The sequence below is a fragment of the Phaseolus vulgaris genome, chromosome 2 (genome assembly GCF_000499845.2).
Source record: "Phaseolus vulgaris cultivar G19833 chromosome 2, P. vulgaris v2.0, whole genome shotgun sequence".
Classification (NCBI taxonomy): Eukaryota; Viridiplantae; Streptophyta; class Magnoliopsida; order Fabales; family Fabaceae; genus Phaseolus; species Phaseolus vulgaris.
This window is the reverse complement of record NC_023758.2, coordinates 19841107-19863725: the sequence shown is the minus strand read 5'-3', so window position 1 is coordinate 19863725 and position 22619 is coordinate 19841107. Positions and strand designations below refer to the sequence as shown.

The following is a 22619-nucleotide window of genomic DNA, read 5'->3' as shown; positions in this document are numbered from 1 at the left end:
AACCCATGATTTGGGCATTTTCTAAGCATAATTTTGAATCTCTCTTATGTCTCATAAAAAGGTTCATCTGCTCCCTGTTTGGACATAGAAATTTCAGACTTTGCTTTGATGTAGCGAGGGATTGGAAAAAATCTTTGTTGAAATTTTTCCTCTACATCCTTCCAGCTAGTGAGGCTCTGATTTGGATGTGATTTGAGCCACTCTTTAGCTTTACCTGCCAATGAAAAAGGAAACAAGCGCATATAAACATTTTCAATATCACATGCTTGGAAGCCCATTGTTCCCACCAATTCATAAAATGTATCCAAATGTGTATATGGATCCTCACGGTGGTGGGTACTGATGAGACTAAGGAAAGCGAGTTTCATCTCCAAGGCCTTGGTGGTAGAAGGAATTGAAATACTAAAAAAATGCCTTGACCCTTGATACATGACATAATCTCCAAGTGTCCTCATAGGAGGTGGTGCTTGCCCTTCTGCCATGTTGCTTTCCTCCTAAAAAATATTAGTGGAAAAAGGAAAGTGATTGAAGATTCCTCTCTAGTGTCTCCTTGTCTCACTTTGTCTTTGTCTTTTTGTTTCTTTTAGATGCCCTTTCAATCTCTTCTTCAATTAACAAATTGTCTTTGAGAATTTGACCTCTCAATATCATATAAGACAACTAAATCAATGGTTAGCACAAGGATTCACTAGAGTAACAATTTTTTTTCTTCTATTTTTTTTAAAATAAACAGAATAAAATAAATTCAAATAAAAAATAAAAATAAAAATAAAAATCAAATAAATTCAAAATAAATCTGAAAATAAAATAAAACAAATAAAAATAAATCTGCAAATAAAATAAAATAAACAAAAATAAAACAAGAAACAAAATAAACACAATAAACCAATATAAAAAAATTAAATTTGATATGCAAATTAAAATAGAATCAAATCAAATCAACTATAATAAAATAAAATAATCAATATAAAAACAAATTTGTAAACAAAGCAAAATAAAACAGTAACAAATATAAACATAATAAACTTGATTTGATTAATAAACACAATCAAACTGTTCCCGACAATGACGCCAAAAACTTTGATTCATTTTTTTTATGGCAAGTGCATCGTGTTGTCAGAAGTAATAATGTGTCTCTAAATATTTGTTTGTGAGAGTTGTTATAATGCCAAAAATTAACAAGAAAACAAGTCACAAAATTGTTGCTTCAATTGAAAAAATAGGGATTGAGTTTCATCTTTCTCACTCTTTTGTATTTTGATTAACATAATAATATTGTGCTATTTGTTTGATATTGATGCTCGTATAAAAATAATTTATATCGATTCTTCGCATATAAAATTCTTAAGGTGTTTTCTAAACATCAATTCCTCGCATATTTATAAAAACAACTTAACTTTAAGATTAAACATTGATAGCAATTAACATTTCAAGTCTATTCTTAGCACTCAAATATGTTAAGTATTATTTTTTAAGTCAAAACCATAAAAATACTTTCCAGTCGGATTTAAGATTCTAGATCAAGAATTAGAAGCAAAACAATAATACCAATAATCAATCAAGAACAAAATATTATATTTAAATATCACCTCAATACATTGGAGTTTGAACAAATTATTCCCAATCCCAAAGGGTAGAATTTGCCACACATCTTCTAACACCTTATATTCTCCTAATTAGATTACAAGTCACTCAATGGTGTTTCCCTCTCAATCTTGAACTCTAGGGTTGTGTCTCAAGCCCCCTATTTAACCTAATTTGTTTGGGCTTAAATGGATTCTCGCTCAAGCAAGATTTACTCGCTTGAGCAAGTAAAACGTCAAATTTGTCCAATGTTGCTGGAGCATTATGCTCTAATGTTGAGTTGGAGTTTTGTGTGCTTGTGCATTTCAGGGCCTTCTAGCTTTCCCTTTTAGCTTATATTACTCTTCTTTTGCCTAGTCATCTCCATTTTTCACTAGAATCTTGAAATTAACACCAAATTTGAGAATAAAATATTCTTATTCAAATAAAAATCATAAAATATGTAAAAATGTATAAATTCATAAATTGAAGATTATTTTATACTTATTTTAGCAATTAATACTCATAAGTTCCTATATTTTAATATGAAATATTACTAAAACTTGACACTTATCATGAGACTAACTGAATTCTTACTAGATTAATTGTATTAAGTAGATACAATCTTATTCATTTGCATACATTGAGTTTGGAAACTTTTATAGTCTAAGACAGTTTGTAACTATAGGCACTTATTGTTTTTATAGAAGGAACTACTAAACTTTATAACTTAGTCAGTTACTCTTTGAGCATAAGGAACAAAATATAAAAATAAAATTGTGATCTCCCTTTTCTTCTGTGCTCCATAAAACTATAAGCTCCTTGATCTTCATATTCATATTGTTCCCCGCAAAACATTATTCTCCTATTTTAATTTTATTACTTTTAAGCTTCCTTATCTTCTCCCCCTTTTAAGCAATAATAATAAAGGGGTGGATGCCTCAATGAATCTCCTACATCTTCTCATCGTCTGATGAAAGTTACATTGGATCAAATAAGGTAGTAGTCCGCAAGGATCTAGATCTATGTCCCATTAAAAGTTCTACCATGGCTCTCTTGTCTTGATGGCTTCCTTAATGGCTTGGTCACGAGTGTCTAGTGTTGACTAAAGTATGTCACTAGCAGTATCAAAAGTAGTTTTAAGGTCTAATTCTTAACTTTGAGGAATAAAATCTTGACATGATTGCTCTAGGTGGAGAGTAATAGAGCATGTGGGCAAGGTTACAAAGAAGGTTCTTTCCCTCTAAAAGGCATAGAAATACATACTATGTACTTTACTGAACATCATGGCGAGAGTATTGAAATATCCACTTATGGAAAGAGATATTTATGTAGACACTAACGAAATCGTTGCATTCGTTTGAGTTCACGAGCAAACCAATTTTCCTCTTCTTTTTCTAGCATAATATGCATTTCTTGTCTTGCTGTTATGATTGGACGATCCTTGGCCAATATGCGAGGAGATGTATCTTTTTCATCAACACTTACCTTTTCTTTTCCCTTGTAAATGGAAAAGGGCATGCACACTCCGATGTGTGCTCTCTATTCAAATGAAGGAAAAATTAGGTCTCTTGAACAAAGCTGGGATGTACAGAACCATAAGCAAAAATTCGGCCCAAGGCATGCAACTTGATGGCTTGGGGCATTGATCGTGTTTTTGCAACATCACTTGGAGCATCTGAAGTTTGAAAAGATCTGAATGATCTTTCCATTCTTCATAATCATCATTGTGCTTATTTGGCACAATCAAATTCATAGAGCCTCTATTGGTAGGTAGGTTTTGAAAAATGAATCCAAGGAAGAAGTAAGCTTACTTCCATTCCAGTGTTGATCATTTTATTCAAATTGATAGGGACTACAAAAGGAATATCTTCTTCGTATTGATCAGCACGCATTCTTAAATCGGAGATTTACAAGTGCAACTATTTAGCTGCATTCGTAAATGCGATTTATAAAAGCGACTATGGTAAATAGTCGCATTCTTATTTAATTATTTAAAAAAAAATAAAACCCTAAATCCTAAGGCAGCAATAGCGGTGGCAGCAGTAACAATGGAGCAAATACGACATATCAATAACACAAACAATAGGCAATGAAGCACTGGTGACCTTGGTCAATACAAGAAAACAAATAGATAAGAGAAACGAAAAAAATATATATAAACCAATGGTGAAGAAGAAAGAGAACTCGAAATGAACTTATAATGGCAGAAAGAAGACAATGAAAGCTCGTAGAAAACGAGAGGAAGCACGAGAGCAGAAACAAAAGAGAAAATGAAGCGTCAGAGAATCCTTCGCCAATGCAAGAAAACAAACAAATAAGTGAAACGAATTTTTTTTATAAACCATTGGTTAAGAAGAAAGAGAACGAATCAAAACGAACTTACAATGGTATGAGAACACAATGAAACTCGTAGAAGAAGAGAGGAACACCAAAGCAGAAACAAAGAGAAAAACGCGAAGCGTCAAAAAGAAAGAAAGTATGAAAGCGTAAGTGGCGATGCGGCTATTAGTAATAGCCGCATTCTTAAATCATGCGCTTTGATTTACAAATGCGGATATTATAAATAGCCGCATTCGTAAATCATGTGCTTTGATTTAAGAATGCGGCTATTTAAATAGCCACATTCGTAAATCATGTGTTTGGATTTAAGAATGCGGCTATTACATATAGCCGCATTCATAAATGAAATTAATTTAAAAAATACCACTGCGTTTTGAATGATAGCGGCTAACCCTAAAACCACATTAAATAAATAGTCGTTGTTTATACATGGGAGCTGAGCACCAGCTAGTCTCTTTGTTTTTAATTTCAGTAAAATAGATTTCATATAACATAAATAGGAGCGTACTTAGCAACACGGGCTTATGCCAAGCCCAAAGGTGAGGAAAGGTAACCCTAGCTTCTATAAACTAGGTCTAGGAGGTGGCATTGACCTTGATCAAACCCTAGGGCCACTCCTCTTCATGGCCTTTTCTACCCTCCCCTCATCTTGCTCTTCAAGTCACTCCTCCCTATATAAAGGGTACCTCTCTCCATGTATAGACACATTGAATTTGATTTAGTAAAAAAACTCTGGAAGAGTGATTTTGTGAGACTTGAGAGTTCTCATAGTGGGTCTTATCTTGAGTGTGTGAGCACTTCAAGTGAGGACTCCTTCATCACTCATCTTGGAGTACCTTCTTCTCCAAGTGGCGTGACAACCTTCTTCTTCCATAAGCTTTCTTCATACCTTCATCATTTTTATTCTTTTCTTGCACCACTTTCCATTCCATATATATCTTTCTCTACTTTTTGATTGGTCTTTATTTTTGTATTGTTCTTTATTTGTTTCTTGTCTTTAATTCCGCACCATTATATCATCCACACCATATAATTGTGTTTTTCTCTTTGCCCTCTAGAAGTGAACCTTCACACTTGGTTAAGTTCGTGTCTAGTGGAAATCTTCTTTGGGTTTCTCACCATATTTTGTTAATCCCGAAAAGCTAATCAAAAGAGATATCTCTAAAAATGTGTCAATCTAAAATCAACTCACATCATGTGGTAATCTGAGCATAGTATTGTGTTTATCTTTCTGAGTTGATTTTCTGCTTTAAAATTCTAGCACATTTCAATTTTGCTTTTATATACCATCAATTTAAATTCCGCTTTACATTCAACACTTTTCAAATTCCTCCTTAAAATTCTCGTCATTTACAATTTCACCTTTTTATTCATTAAGCACTTCATTTGCTGTGTCAATTTTTTGCCTTACGTCATTTGCTTGAGTTTTATGTTCTTAGTGTTCTAGGAGTCTTAAATTCATTTTGCTTATTTTGATTTTAATTATGAAGAACTAAAATCAAATTAGAAGTTGTTTGAGTAGTGGTTGATTTAATTCAAAACATAGAATGCAAGTGTTCATATGAATTGAATCCCAATCCAATATCTTTTTCCAAAAATTGAAAAGTGAATTCAAATATGCATGAACAAAAGAATATGGAAATTCTGAATCCATAAAAATATAAAAAAAAACAAATTGAGTACATTCACATTTCAAATTACTAAAGGGGATTCTAAGTACATGGCAAATTTTTTTCATACTTGTGTTATTTAGTCCTTCTTGCTTTCACAATTTCTAAGGACATTAAACCTTTGAGTCTTCATAAGTTCTTTTTTTGTTTGTCTTGTTTTACATTTTTTCATTATCTTAATTCCAATTTGGTTTAACTTTCTTTCTTTTATCTTTTCTTGCTTGTTTGTAAATCTTTCTTAAGTTTTGTTTGGGGTTCTTTGGTGAGCAAGTGTTAAGAGCTTTGACCTCTTTCACTTGAAGTGTTGCTACAAAGTGTACACCTTGTTGGAGTACAAGTCTTTCTTTAGTGAATTAAAATTTTGTCCCTCCTTTACTAAATAGTCAAGTTATACAAGTGAGTGAGTGGATTAAATTTTTATTTTCACTAATTATTTGTTTCCTTTTGTGCAAAATTATAGCTTATTTGTCTTAAGAAGAATCTTCAAAGCCACATTCTCCTCAAAAGGCACATCTTTTGGGGGAGAGCTTGCCGATGCCAAGAGAAGATTGACCCATAAAGAAGAGGAAATTAAGCAATTAGTGGAAAGGATGCAAAGATTAGAAGAGACTCAAGAGAGACAAGCTAGTGAAGGGAAATGGGAGCCTAGAAGAGCTACTAGAAATTACATGCATTATGGAAGCCAAGAAGAAGAACAAGATTGGAGAGTGCACAATTTTGAAGAAAGGTGCCATCAACACCAACAACCAAAGATTTCTTTTCCTTTTGTTGAATTACCTAGTTTTAGTGGGAAAGTGACCCTAATTTGTATTTATGATGAAAAGCCAAAGTAGATCAAATCTTTAATGTGTATGAGGTCGAAGAGGACCAAAAGGTTAAGTTAGATTCCCTAGAGTTTTTAGACTATGCCATGCAGTAAAGAAGGATGTAGTGTTCAAATGGGGCCAAGAACAAGCAAATGCCTTTGAAAACTTGAAAGACAAATTAACCAAGGCACCCATTTTAACACTCCCAAACTTTGCTAAAACATTTGAGATTGAATATGATGTCTCTAACATAGCCATTGGGGCTATCCTCCTTCAATAGGGTCACTCCATAGCTTATTTTAGTGAGAAACTTAAAGGGAGTAATCTCAATTACTCCACCTATGACAAAGAGATTTATACTGATGTTAGGGCTTTGCAAAATTGGCAACACTACCTTTTTTCCAAAAGAGTTTGTGATACATAGTGATCATGAATCTATTAAATATTTGTAAAGTCAAAGCAAACTTAACAAGAGACATGCCAAATGGGTAGAGTTTATTGAGAAATTTTCCTATGTGATCAAACATAAGCAAGGCAAGTCTAATGTGGTGGCAGATGCTCTTTGTAGAAGACATACCTTGCTTAATGTCTTGGACACTCAATACTTGGGGTTTGATCACATCAAGGAAATTTACAAAGACGACCTTGACTTTTCTCTCATCTTTCTAGAGCTTTCAAAGGGCGGCCACAAAGACTTTTTCATACATGATGGCTTTCTCTTTAAAGGGAAAATACTTTAAGTGCCCCAAGGGTCTTTGAGAAAATCTCTTGTAAAGGAGGCACATGAGGGTGGTTTAATAGGACACTTTGGGGTAGCAAAAACCTTAGATACATTGCATGAACATTTCTTTTGGCCCCACATGCGTAAATTTGTACATAACTTTTCTTATAAGCGCATAACATGTAGGAAAGCTAAGTCTAAGGTGCAACCCCATGGTTTATATACCCCTCTTCCCATACCAGACATGCCTTGGGTAGACCTTTCTATGGACTTCATTTTAGGTCTTCCCAAGACATCATCTAAGGGTATGGATTCTATCTTTGTGGTAGTGGATCGTTTTTCCTAAATGGCCCATTTTATCATATTGCAAATCTCTTCATTAAGGAAGTTATCCGATTGCATGGGCTTCATAAAAGTATCGTATATGAGAGAGACTATAAGTTCTTGAGTCACTTCGGGAAGACATTATGGCGAAAACTTGGCACTAAACTTTTTTTTTCTACTACTTTCCATCCCCAAACTAACGGTCAAACAAAAGTGGTAAATAGAACTTTGACCCAAATGTTAAGATGTCTTATTTTCGGGAACCCTAGGGTTTAGGAGGAATTACTTCCTCATATTGAGTTTGCTTATAACCGAGTAGTTAACTTTACTATTTCTCACACCCCTTTTGAGGTTGTGTATGGGTTCAATCCTTTCACACCCCTTTACCTACTTCCTATTCCTGTACTTGATGATGTTTTGTGCAAGGATGGTTTTGAAAAAGCATCTTTTATTAAAAACTTACACCAACACATCAAGCGCCAAATTGAAAGGAAGGTAGGCAAGTATGCACAATATGCCAATAAGGGGTGCAAAGCATTGATCTTTGAGCCCGGGGATTGAGTTTGGCTTCACTTGAGGAATGATCACTTCCCTACTCAAAGGAATCCAAACTTCTGCCTCGTGGTAATGGTCCCTTCAAGATCATTAAAAGGATTAATGATAATGCTTATGAGTTAGATTTACCTAACACATATCTATGGAGTAATTCTTTTAATGTTAGTGATTTGACTCCTTTCTCTTTAGGTGTTACAAATTCGTGGACAAATTCTTTCCCACTCGGAGAGCATGATGAAGAGCTGAGAGATAGAGCATTCACTGTCCAAGCCCAACCTTCCAGAAGGATGAACCGGAGTATGACACATGATCCAGAGCTAGGTCAGGATCAACCACTAACAAGTGCCTCAGAGGCTATCATTCCTCAGAGGATCACCAGGAGCAGAGCTCATGTGATGGGAACTGAGAACTAACTAGTCTCTTTGTTTTTAATTTCAGTAAAATAGGTTTCACATAGCTTAAATAGGAGTGTACTTGGCAACTTGGACTTGTGCCAAGCCCATAGGTGAGGAAAGGTAACCCTAGCTTCTAGAAACTAGGTATAGGGGGCGACATTGACCTTGGTTAAACCCTAAGGCCGCCCCTCTTCATGGTCTTTTCTACCCTCCCCTCATCTTGCTCTTAAAGTCACACTCGTCACTCGTCACTCATCCATATATAAAGGGTGCCTCCCTCCATGTATTGACACATTGAATTTGATTATAGTAAAAAAACTCTGTAGGAGTGATTTTGTGAGACTTGGGAGTTCTCATAGTGGGTCTTATCTTGAGTGTGTGAGCACTTCAAGTGGCGAATCCTTCACCATTCATCTTGGAGTACCTCCTTCTCCAAGTGGTCTGACAACCTTCTTCTTCCATAAGCTTTCTTCATTCCTTCATCATTTTTATTCTTTTCTTGCACCACTTTCCATTCCATATATGTCTTTCTCTACTCTTTGATTGGTCTTTGCTTTGGTTTTGTTCTTTGTCTTTAATTCCGCACCATTGCATCATCCACACCATATAATTGTGTTTTCTCTTTGCCCTTTAGAAGTGAACCTGTACACTTACTTAGCCACTTAGTTATGTTCGTGTTCAGTGGGAATCTTATTTCAGTTTCTGACCATATTTTGTTAATCGCAAAAAGCTAATTGTTCTTGCTAGTTGATTGGATGGGCAAGCTCCTCTTCTAGACTGTCCCCTCCTGGTGCATTGGAACAATGCTCCATTGAGACATCGGGGGCTCTACCTGTTAATCACACTCTGACGATCAAGTCAGTGAGAGCATGCAATATAATAATGAGTTTCAATCTCTAGTCCTCAGAAATAACATACCTTTACCCGGGGTCTTAAACCCCTTTTATAGTTATTCCTCTAACAGATTTCACTCACGAGAATATAATCTCTACTAAAAGCATAAAATAATAACAGAAAACCACATGATCACATGCACCTTTCATGTTTGGGTCCTAACAACAGGAAAATATTCTGTTCATGGGCACCTTTACTCACGGTGCTAACGACAGAAGAGAATGTCGTACACCTTTATTATCGGGTGCTCTCCACTTATTTAACAACTTTATATATTCAACTAATAACTTTATCCATATGTTTATTTAACTAACATATATGTGTATATTCACATATATTCTACTCTATCAGCTTAATATATATCGACATATATATTTAAATAACAGCTTTATCTTAATATATGACCAATCTTGTTATTTTCTCTATTTTAATTATTCTCCAATGGGCTTACCAATGAAACTGGGCTGAGCCCATGACTCACTTTTGGGCCCAAATTCGAGCTGACCATACCCAAATATTTGGACAGATGTCCCGAGCACACGAGCACTCCTGTCCAATACACTAATCAAAAGAGAAACCTCTAAAAATGTGCCAATCTAAAATTAACTCACATCACATCTTCATCTGATCCTTAGATATAGACTCTACCAACACATAATCTTCATTTGTGTCTTCCTTGGAGTTGGCGACTTGATCAACTATAGAAAAAGCAGTAAATGATTCAACGTTTTATCATTTTTAAATTTTTAAGTCTACATCTTCGGAGGATTTTATGGAGATTGGTCTGACATCAATGACCATGGAGATTTGCATCTGTCATCATGTTTTCATTTTCTTCAATTGATAAAGCGACACTAGGCTTGTGGCATGGAAGTATTAAGAGGGAGGGTTGATCACACATAAATGATGCACATGTTGTGTTTGTGATTGTCAAGAAGGACTTTGTCCAAATTTATCCTTATTTGAGGTAAAGGAGAAAGAGTTGTGAGATATTTTTCTAGCTTTCAACTGTAGATTTTTGTGGTTTGACAAGTATAATTTATTTTGTGAAATTTCATGCAAAAAGTTAGACATTTATTGACTTTAATTGTTGATTAATCTGAGACTCAACCCTAATTTGAAAAATAAGATTTTAATAATATATTTTGGAGTTATGAGATTAATAGAATTATATATTTTCAATTTTGTGTTATTTACAGGGATTTTAGAAGAGATAAAGCAAAGAGATATATGACGAATGAAGATGTCACTTACCCCAAACTCAATTAGGTTAAATAAGGATGTAAGGTAGAGACAAAGAGGGAGAAAGGAAACCCTAGGAGGCAACCGTCAAGGAGAAATGTTCTGGATCTTCTTCATTTTTCTTTCAATCATCTTTTGGTGCATGTAATGACTACGATGAATGACTAATTCCTTTCCTTTGGGATTGAATGTAATTGTGTTCAAACTTCTATATATTGAGGTGATATTTATCTATAATATTATGCTCTTATTTGATATTGTTATTTTCATTTTGCTTAAAGCTTGAATTTTTATTCTTTATTTAGATCTTTGAAAAATTGACTGAGAAGTACTTATGATGATCTAACTTAAATGAAAATATTTGATGTGTTTTAATAGTATGAATAAATTAAAATATATCAAATACTTCATAACATCTTTTTGTAATGATAAAAACTTTTGCTAAATAGTCGAGAAATCAATGTGAATGACTCTTTTTATTGCATCAATTTCAATTAAGTAAGAATGTTGTAAGTTTTTATTTTCCAAAATACAAAACAAATGAGAAATATTAACTTCAATCCCAATTTTATGAATCAAATTCTCATAATAATTTACTTTGTTTTTATTTTGTTCCGTACGGTTGACCAGGACGTCTTCGTGCGCGACCTCAACCGTCAGCTAGGGACTCCTTCCCACTGGTTGCCTGTGAATTCCTGCAAAAAAGAGGACAAAGAGGCGCCCTAGCGGCCGTGTGCACTCCGACGCTCAAGTCAGCCAGCAAGAAACACCAAAAACTGTTCACCTACGTGTCTGAGCGCCGCGTATGGCACTCTGAAGGTGGTAAAAGAACTGTGTATATGTGTGTGTTGTCTCTTTCAGGCAAAAATATTTCCCAGTCACTTGTACGTAACCTTCAATCACGAGCAAGCAACTAGAGAGTTCTCTGATAAATTTGCCAAAAGTTCCAACCCTTTTTCCAACATTCTCCGCGCTATTTAAACTGCCCAAGCATTTAAAGCGTCTTAAAGCGCTTTTAATCACAAACGTAACGCACTCATTAAAGTGCTTAATTAGAAAACGTAGCGCATTTAAGACGTTGAAACGCTCGGGAGCCATTATAGTACCTGAATGCTCGAAAGGGAAACTGTATTGAATAACCTTTAATTACCTGGCACCTGACTAAAGGGTGTTTCTATTCTGGCATGGCTGTCGTACACGTGGAGGGCCTCACGACGCCATGGCCCCATTCGGGGACGCTTCTGCCCATCTGGGGACGTTTCTACGTGTGAGTCCTCCTGCTGAGAGTGCTACTGCGCTAGGGGTGACTTTTTGGGTGCCAACTCATGCCCCCAAGTATCTAGTCACTTACTTTGAGAGCGTATCTGCCTTCCTTTTGTACTCTGCACCCGGTTGCCCTGGGCGTGACTTTCCTCTTGAGTCGTATCTGCCCTACGGGCGTCTTTGGGGCGGCAGGAGCACGTCACGAGTCAGGCTGCCCTTCACTGGTACTATTACTATGGCCTTGAAGCCACCTTTTCCTTCTCTTTATCGCTGCCCCTTGCTATTGGGACCTGAGGCCTTCCCACGGCGTCGTTCCCTCCATGGTCTTTCCTACCCATGGGTATCGGGGAACCACACCGTGATTGCCTTACTTTAGCACTGTTTGATCTGGCGACGCCCTGATTGGGCGACGCCTTCACCTAGGCGACGCCTTGCCTTGGCGACGCTTCTGCTTGGCTGTTTGAACTGGCGACGCCCTGGTGGGGGCGACGCCTTCACCAGGCGACGCCTCCTCCTGGCATTCCTCCACCTAGGCGACGCCTTGTGTTGACTTTGACTCTCCAGCGGTTGACTTTGACTCTCCAGCAGTTGACTTTGACCTTGACTTAGTCAACGCCCGGATACGGGACGGTACACAAGCCCCCCAGTCTTAAGCCGAAGACTTGTCTTCAGCGTCAAGACTAAAGCCTCGCCCACGCCGTCCGCGTGCCATCCGGATGACGTGGCATTCTCTGCTGACTCAGCAACTCTTCGAATTACTGACGTGACACTTTCTGAACCACAGAGGTATACTTAATGGCTGATTGGACAGCCCTAAAATGGGAAAAATGATGTCTTTTGAAGTTGCGCTTAATCACGTGCCACGTGGTTCATCGTGCGGTCGTCTTTAAGAACCTCTTGCGCTCCCCTTGAGCGCTTAATCTTGCAACACGTGGCATCATCACACGGTTATCATTTGATGTCCCTCGCGCTTCTCGTAACGTTCAAGTTACCCAAACCCCGCGCTTGCCACTACTGTTACATCCACTTTCTCAGAATCCCTTCTCACTGTTCATCTTCTCTGAATCTCTTCTCTCGCGACCCCTGCTCATTCGTGCTTCCGCTCTCCACACCCTTCAGCCCCAAAGGTATGGTTTTCCCCCTCCTTGATGTTTCTCTTCACTGTATGAACTGCTTGGGACTGTCCATATTACTGCATTTCTTTGGATATCGTTTGTGTGCCTCTTCGTTCCTCTTGTTCCTCTTTTCTGTCATGTGGGTAGGGTTTTCCTAGGGTTCTTCCATTTTTCCCTTTTCTTCTACCCAACCCCTTTTCTCTGAACCCTTTCTTTCTCTTTTGATCTTCAGCATTGGCATTGATGGCGAAAACTAAGACCACCGCGCCTCCCCCGCTCCCTAAGTCTTATTATAAGGGCGAATACGACTGGGCTCCCGACGAACTTCTGGACGAATGTTCCCTCCTGAACTCTGTTGAGGACGTGGAGGCTCACAGGGGGGACCCTGTTCTCTATAATTTCAATGCTTTCCACAAAAATCACGACTCCTAAGTCCTGGTAAGCCGGGTACGACTTGGGATGCCCGTTTGTGCGGACTCACGGGATACTGGGGGATGCCCCTTCTTCTTCCTCTATCAAATGGTGCTCAAGAGGGTGGGCCTGCGTCTGCCCCTCACTTCTTTCGAAAAAGAGCTACTGACAGAGATAAACACTGCTCCCGCCCAACTCCACCCCAACAGTTGGGCTTTCGTGAGGGGGTTCCAAATTCTCTGCGGCTATCTAGGTGTTCCCCCTTCTGTGGACGTTTTTCTTCACTTCTTCGAAGTAAAGAAGCAGGGGAAGAGCCTTTGGATGAGCTTTTCTGGCATCGCCGGGCGCATCATTCTTACGCTCTTCCAGAATTCGTTTAAAGGATGGAAGGGGAAATTCTTCAAGGTACGTGCGACCAAGCGCGATCCTACCATCCTAGAGGGCTTTCCGCTGTACTGGACAGACAAACCCATAACCATGAAGCCCTTGGCTTTGGACGAGCTTGATCCGCCTGACCGGGATGTGTGCAAAGCCTTGGCGGGACTGGGGATAGTCTTCGATACCGCCAAACTCATCGCGAACGAATTCAATGCCCATGGGCTTTCTACCTACTTCGGTATCTGCCCTTGATTGTTTATGATGCATTAGTTGTTGTGGTTATCTGCATATGTTTGGTCATAGAATTTTCCCTCTGTTTCCTCTGAACCAAACTTTACCTTACTATTTTTCGCTGTTGCAGGTTCAGTGATGACTTCCTCGAGACGGCTGGCTCTTGCCAAATTTTTGAAAAAGGCAAAATCTACCAAGGAAGGCGGGGACGCCGTAGCCTCCGACGTGCCCACCGTTGCTTCCCTGCCGATCCCATCAACCCCTGCCTCAGCGCGTCCTAACAAAGGGAAAAGGGTGTTGATAGTAGACTCCGACAGCGAAGGCTCGGGTTCTGCTCTGGTTCCTCATAAGAGGAGGGCCACGGGTCTCATTGCTTCACCCGCCGCGCCCCCCGGCGATGGGAACTCTCTCAGGGACGATCCTCCCAGTGCCACCTCACCGCCGCCTCCGCCAGTCCACGAGGAGCGAGAGGAAAGGATTGACTTGGTTCCCCCACCTTCGCCGTTGCCGCATCGTGACGTAGCTGAAGCGTCGGGCTCCGCCCCTCCTGTATCAGTCCCTGGCTCAACTTCGCGCAAACCCCGGATTCCTCGCTCCATCCATAGGGAGTTGACGCAGGGCTTCACCGAGGGGATGACGCCGACTGATCCTCAAAAAGGGGGAGGTATGCCTTACTATATGGGGGCCTTCCTGGCGGTGGCAATCAAATGGCGCACTCAGGCTCGAAATGCCATCAAAGGGAGGGAGGTTCTTCGCAAGCTGAGGCAAGAGGTGGTGGCGCTGAAGGAGGAGAAGCAGAACTGGGGACTTAAGGAGGAAGCTTCCCAATCTCTGCTAAGACTGGCCTAGGAGGGCAGGGAGGGAGCTGAGGCGTACGCGCGTGAACTGGAGCAGGCGCATGCCACTCAACTGGCCTAGCTCACCTCCTGTCAAATCCAAAACATTGGCCTCCAGGAGGCGGCTCTCACATCCGAGGTGCAGCGGAAAAAACTTGATGAGTTGGATGCTGCTTGGGGGCAGAAGCTGCGTGAAAATGAAGACGCGTTGACTGCTAAGGCTGAAGCTTTGAGCCTTCTACAAGCCGAGGCTAATAAGCTTCGGGTGGAGAAGGAATTCCTGGAGAAACAATTGACATCCAAGGATTCCAGGATCACCGAACTAGAAGGGGAGGTCCAAGAGCTGACTGGGAGATGGCGGGGGCGTTTGAGGAGGGTTTCCAAGAGGCTCTGGCCCAGGTGTCCTGCGAGAACACGGGCATTAATATTTCGAACTGCGACCCCACTCACCACGTCGTCGACGGGAAGGTCGTGCCCATGGACTTGGAAGACTGAGCCGCCGTCTCTCACCCGCCACCTTCAGCTTCACACTTAACTGCTTCATACTTTACCTTCGTTTTTGATTTTATCTGTTAAAAATTGTAATCCTTTGAACTATCCGTACTCTTGTTACTGATTTGGGATGTTCGTATGATTGCCTTTATGTCTTTGCCACATACGATTCTGCTTATGCGACCTCATTCTCATCTTTTCCCTTCACGCGCTTCGATTATTTTATCTGTGTTCCGCCCATTTCTTTCACTTTGTTGGGCGGTTTCGTATGATTGGGAAAGGTTGCACGTCAACCCTCACGCCCGTGGAGAGGCTCACTTAGTGACGCCGTATCGTTCCCGGGACGTTTCTGATACCGAAAGGTCCTTTCTTTGACCCTTAACGCTCGGCGCCCACGCCTGAGGAGAGGACTGCTACAGCAGCGCCGTATCGTCCCCGGGTGTCTAAAACGCTGAGTGCTATGGGGGGGTCCGTTCCCTCCATGGTCTTTCCTTCCCATAGGTATCGGGGAACGCCTTGCCAGTGATTCGCTGGCGTTTGGCGGTCTCGTCTCCCTCCACAGTCTTTCCTACCTGTGGGTATCGGGGAGGTGACGCCTGTGACTAACTTTGCCTTCTTTGAATTCGTCTCCCTCCACAGTCTTTCCTACCTGTGGGTATCGGGGAACGCCCTGCCAGTCATTCGCTGGCATCTGGCGATCTTATCTCCCTCCACAGTCTTTCCTACCCGTGGGTATCGGGGAAACAACGCCAGCAGCCGACTCTGCTTCCTTCACTTTCGTCTCCCTCCACAGTCTTTCCTACCTGTGGGTATCGGGGAGGCGACGCCAGTTGGTATTTGGGTTGGCGACGCCCGTAACGTCTCACGCTGGTGTCGCCCTTCACATCCTTCCGGGCGACACCTCGGGTGTTACCTTCACTTCGACATTGACTTCGATTCTCGCCTTGGTCGATGCCTGATGGCAGCGAAGAGCCCAAGGCTTTGTCTGTGCCATCCACGTGGCGCTCCTTGTATAGCTGATGGGACGTTCCGTCATTCGACTTGATCCACGTGGCGCTGCTTGTATGGTTGATGGGGCATCTAGTCATTCCATTTTCTTACTCCTGCTGTACCCCTGACTCACTTCCGGCAGCGCATCGTACCACTGGATATTCTGCTGACACGACGTTTTCTGATTTAAACCAGTGGTGCCAGTGTCATCCTTTCATCTTCTGCCACGTGTATCAATCGTGCGGTGCATCCATTCACGTCGTTTGGCGCTTTAACCGCTGTATTTAACTCTTCAAGCTCTGGAACTATCTTCATCATTTTCTCACTCTTCATAACCTACTTGCGTTCTTTCTTCTTGCACCCTTTCTTCTCTGTCGAAGGTTCGTTCTAGCCTTCGCTCCCCTCACTCAACTCTTGCATTTCTGGCAATCCTGATCTTGTTAGAGAATGTCATCTCACGCTGCTTCCTCGAGGGTTCGCCCCAAAGACTTGTACCCTTGGGCTTCGAATGAACTTCTTGACGAGTGTTCATGCTTACTCTCTACCAGGGCCATACGGGAGCACAAAGGGGAGTCATGTTCCTATGACCACCGGGCCTTCGCGAGGAGGCATGACGACGACATCGCTGTGCTCCCCTGCACTCTAGGGGAGCCAGTATGTGGAGACGAACGGGCCAACGACGGGGTCCCTTTCTTTTAGTTTTACCAGGTGGTGTTCAAGACCATCGGGGTGCGCTTACCCTTCTCCTGGTTCGAGAAGGAACTGCTGACGGAGATCAACGTCGCTCCGGCTCAGTTATACCCCAACAGCTGGGCCTTTGTCAAAGCCTTCGATGTTCTCTTCGGGTTTTTGGGTTGTGCACCCTCGGTTGACCTCTTTCTTCACTTCTTTGGGGTGAAGAGGCAGAGACACAACCTCTGGGTAACTCTCAGCAATGTACCCGGAAGAGTTCTCTTCACACCCTTTCAAAGCTCGTTCACGGGGTGGAAAGGCCGGTTCTTCAAGATCTGCCGTACTGATCTTGTTCCCGACGCCCTGGATGGGTTTCCGCTGTACTGGGTGAGAGAGGAAAAGGTCCTCAAAGCCAAACCCCTCAAGAATCTAGCTCCAAGTGATCAAATAGCTTGCCGGATTCTTGCTGAGGCGGGAGGTTTTGACTCTGCTACGGTGATCAGCCTGGAGTTCAACGCTGGGACTCTTGAGAAGTACATACGTAAGAACCACTGCCTTAGGAAACTCGACCTTCGTTACTTTCTAACTGTGCCTGTCTTTCTTCATGGTGCCTCTAACGCGTCTTTTCCCCTGGTGCAGGTTCGAAGCTAAACCAAGAAAAGAGGACACGACTTACTCAAGCGCTGCGGGCTGGAAAAGAGGCTTCGCCTTCCTCCAGTGATGACTCTGATGAGCGCTGAGAAATGGCTTGTTCGTGTTTTTGCATGATTTGTAGCGTTTGCTTCGTTTGTGCTGTTCCCATTGTACTGAACATTGCTTGTAACAACAATTTTTCAATGTCATACTTGATTTTTGTAACGCTACTTTACTTTGCATATGCTTCATGTACTGCGCGCTTTCTTTTCGTCTCGTTCTTCCAACGATGCATGCCTTCACTTGGGCGACGCCTGCTCAGGGCGACGCCCTTATCTAGGTGGCGCCTTCGTTCTGGGCGATGCCATGACCTGGGCGACGCCCTCTTTCTTGGCGACGCCATGGCCTAGGCGGCGCATCACATTACTTCTAACAAGGAAAGATAAAGGCTGAAAACCAAGGCACTTCTTTTTCTCAACTGGTTTTTCCTTTTATTAGGGTGACCTCGTTAAAAACCCCCGAAAAGGAAAAAGAGCGTCCCCTTCAACTAAATTGTTACATATTGCTTACATAAGTTAACTGAAATAAAATTTTAAGTTGGCTGCATTCCAACTGCGCGGGATAGAGCCTCCATCTAAGGTCTCCAGGTTGTACGAACCATTGCCCTTAGCCTCAGTAACCCTGAAGAGCCCGGTCCACTTGGGAGACAGCTTATTCTCCAACTCGTATGGGTGGGCTTTCTTCATCACTAGGTCGCCCACCTGAAACTGTCGCGGCTTTACCTTAGAGCTATATTGCCGCTCTACTCTTCTCTTCATCGCTTCAGCTTTTATTCTAGCTTCTTCCCTGGCCTCTTCTAGCAGATCCAGGTTTACCCGCCTCTCTTCATTGGACTCCTCCACCACAAAGTTTTGAAAGCGTGGTGAGCTTTCATGTATTTCTACTGGAATCATCGCGTCCGACCCGTAAACCAAACTGAAAGGCGTCTCCATAGTAGAGGATTGGGGGGTGGTGTGATAGGCCCATACGATCCTCGGTACCTCTTCCGCCCACGCCCCTTTGGCTTTCTCCAACCTTCTTTTTAACCCCCTCAGCAGAACTCTGTTTGCCGATTCTACCTGCCCATTAGTCTGGGGGTGCTCAACTGATGCAAACACCTGTTTGATTCCTACTTCAGCACACAGATTTCTCAATTGCTGACTGGCAAACTGGTCCCGTTGTCAGATATCAGGCGCCTGGGTACGCCAAAGCGACACACAATGTTTCTCCACACGAAATGCTGTACCTTATGCGCCGTGATCTGTGCCACGGGCTCTGCCTCTATCCACTTAGTGAAGTATTCGATGGCGACGATCAGATACTTCATCTGCCTGATTGCCAGTTGGAAAGGGCCCAGGATGTCAATTCCCCATGTATGGAAAGGCCACGGGCTGTATATGGACCGCAACTCTTCTGGCGGCGCCTTGTGCCAGTCGGCGTGCTTTTGGCATTGCCTACACCGCTGGGCGTGCCGTGCGCAATCCTCTTTCACTGTTGGCCAGAAGAAACCTGCGCGTATTACCTTGGAGGCTAAGGACCTTCCTCCTACATGGCTTCCGCAGATGCCTTCGTGTAGTTCTGCCATTATCCTGGTGCACTCATCGCCACTGACGCATGTTAGGATAGGGTGAGTGAAGCCGTGCCTGAACAGCACCCCATCCACCAAAGTATATCTTGCGGCATTTCTTTTGACTTTTTTACCCTCTTCAGGGTCCACTGGAAGAGCCCCATTCGCCAGGTATCGTTTATAGGGCGTCATCCAGGTGTCTCCCTTGGACAAAACGCAGACCTGCATCTGCTCTTCTTCAGGCACACCCGCGTATATGCTGATGCGGGGTGCCCTCTGCGTATCTTGGGTCAAAGAGGAATGACTCCTCGGCCTTCCCCTTGATGTATAAATCTGGAGGACATCCACCCTGTTGTCTTCCACGAAACGACGCGGAGCTTTGAGGGTTTCCTGGATCACTGTCCTCTGTCTACCCCCCTTGCCTGAGCTGGCCAGCTTTGCGAGCAGGTCAGCTCTGGCATTCTGCTCCCTCGGGACGTGTATCAACTCAAGAGCGTTGAACGCCCCCCTCAACAACTGGACGTATTTTAGATACGCCGCCATCTGTGGGTCCTTCGCCTGGAACTCACCCGACACCTGCCCCGTAATCAACTGAGAGTCGCTCTGTATGTCGAATTCTGACAGTTCCACTGCCCAGTGTACCATTCTTCCTGCCACATCAGGTTTTTGCAGCACTTTCTGTATAGGGAGATTGGTCATCACCACCACCGTAAAACTGTGGAAGTAATGACGGAGCCTCCTAGCAGAGAACACTACCGCAAGCGCCGCCTTCTCCAGTGCTTGGTACCTCGTCTCAGCCCCCTGTAAGGCCTTGCTTACGAAGTAGATGGGCTTCTGACTCTGGTCCTGCTCTTGGACCAACACAGAACTGATGGCCCGCTCCGTTACAGTAAAATACAACCGGAGGGGCATGCCCGTTACCGGCTTGCAGAGGACCGGTGGCGTCGCCAGGTACTCCTTCAGCTTAATGAAAGCCGCTTCGCATTCATCAGTCCATGCAAAGCGACTGTTTCTCTTGAGGCACTGGAAGTACGAGTGCCCCTTTTCTCCTCCGGCGGAAACAAACCTCGAGAGCGCCGCCATCCGCCCTGTCAACTGTTGCACCTCCTTTACCGATGTCGGGCTCCGCATGGCGATAATAGCCGCACATTTGTCGGGGTTCGCCTCTATCCCCCTCTCGGTGAGCAAAAAACCCAAGAACTTACCGGCCTCTACCCCGAAGACACACTTCTCGGGGTTCAACTTGAGGCGGTATTTGGATATTGTGTGGAACAGCTCTTCCAGGTCTGCCATGTGCTGCACCCTATTTTGCGACGCCACCACCATGTCGTCTACATATGCGTACACATTCCTCCCAAGCATTGGCGCCAGGACCTTGTCCATTAGTCTCTGGTATGTGGCGCTCGCATTTTTCAGCCCGAAGGGCATCACCTTATAGCAGTAACTGCATGTCTCGGTCATGAATGCAGTCTTGCTCTCGTCTCTTGGGTGCATCTTAATTTGGTTGTACCCTGAAAAGGCGTCCAAGAAACTTAGCACCTTGCTGCCGGACGCACTGTCTACTAAGGCGTCGATGCTGGGCAACGGATACGAGTTCTTCGGGCATGCCTTATTCAGGTCCGTGAAGTCAACACACATCCTCCACTTTCCGTTCGCCTTTTTCACCAAGACGATGTTGGCGAGCCACTCAGGGTACTGAATCTCCCTGATGTGGCCAGCGCTCAGCAGCTTCTGCGTTTCGTCTTTCACCACCTGTTGTCGTTCCTCATTAAACTTCCTCCTTCTTTAACGCACGGGGCGGACCGTGGCGTCCATGCTGAGGTGGTGACACAGGAAATCGGGGTCGATGCCTGGCATATCCGAGGCGGACCATGCGAAGGCATCCAGGTGGCGTGAAATCACTCCTGCCACCCCCTCCTGTTCTTCTGGGCTTAGCGAACTTCCTAATTTGAAAGTTTTGCCGCCAATCTCCCTTTCTATGGCGTTAACTGCAGGCTGTTCCCTGCTATCATCTTCGACGGGCGCCGCCTCTTCGACGGGCGCCGCCTCTTCCGCGAGCGCCGCGTCGTCAGGGCCTTCCTCCATTGGCACATCTGCTTCGGGCATCGCCCTCTCCACTATGGCCTCTTCAAGCGTCAGCCCAGCGGGCGTCGCCTCAATCATTGTCGCGTCCCCACTTGGCGGACGCTCATACACCATGAATACGCCTCTCTTCGTTTTCAGGCTGTTTTCATAGCATTTCCTCGCCTCCTCCTGGTCTGACCTGATGACTATCACCCGGCCACTGAGGTCCGGCAGCTTCATCTTCATGTGACGGGTGGAGGACACCGCACTCAGACGGTTTAACGCCGGTCTGCCCAGCAGAATATTGTAGGCAGAATTAGCATTCACGACGAGGTACCGGATGCTCTCGGTACGGGAGGCCTCTCCGTCTGTGAACGTAGTCCTCAACTCCAGGTACCCCCGGACTTCTACCTGGTTATCCCCGAACCCATACAAACATCCCGTATAGGGACTCAGCAGATCGGGGGACAACCGTAACTTATTAAAGGTCGACAGAAACATGACGTCTGCCGAGCTTCCTTGATCAACAAGCACTCTGTGGACCTTCCTTCCAGCTGTGACGACTGAGATGACAACGGGGTCGTTGTCGTGGGGTACCACATCTCGGAGGTCTCTTCTTGTGAACACAATATCTGACTCCCAAGGCTCCCCCGAGAGCCTTTCTTCGATTGAATTCACCCCCCTCGTGTATTTCTTCCGCTGGGAGGCGGTGGGTCCTCCGCCTGAAAAACCTCCAACAATGGTGTGGACCTCGCCAAGCACAGGCATCTCGTGGGCTGGCTCCTCTGCCGGCGGCGGCAAGGTGGCGGTCGTTGTGGAATCTGTGACATAATCTTTCAAAAACCCAGTTCTCACCAGCTCATCTAGCTGGTAGCCCAACGACAGGCAATTATCAATCTGGTGCCCGAAAGCCTCGTGGAATTCGCACCAAGAGTCTTTACGGGGCCCTAACACCTTGTCGGTCTTCGCCGGTCGCCTCAGCCTCTCAGCTATGTTGGGCACGGCGATCAAATCCTTCAACTCAACCACGAAGTTGTACCTCGCCGGTCTTGCTCTTTCTCTGGCGGGGCGTTCGCCTCCTGCTGGGCCCCGGGGCTGGGGCTTTCTGGCCTCGTAGGGGCATCTCGCCTCTGGCTTCTTTTTTCCCGTCGTGGTCTCATTGACTCTGACGGGTTGAACTCGCGCCGGTCCCCTCAGGCGTGAGGGCACGGCGCTGGTGCGCTTCACACATACCTCCCCTTCCGAAGCAATATGCTCTACCGCCCTGCGCCGTAATTCAGCGAAAGTCCTAGGGCGATTGCGGATAATGGATTCTCCGAAGGGGCCGGGGCACACGCCTTTCACAAACGCGTACACGATCATAGGCTCCTCTGTTGTGCCAACCTTCACGACCTGGGCCCCGAAGCGATTGATGT

At 43.8% G+C, this 22619-nt stretch overlaps 1 pseudogene; it reads left to right on the top strand.

Annotated features, from left to right (window-relative positions):
* On the top strand, positions 1-106 carry LOC137813088 (small nucleolar RNA R71; annotated as a pseudogene).
* Positions 107-22619: the final 22513 nt, after the last annotated feature.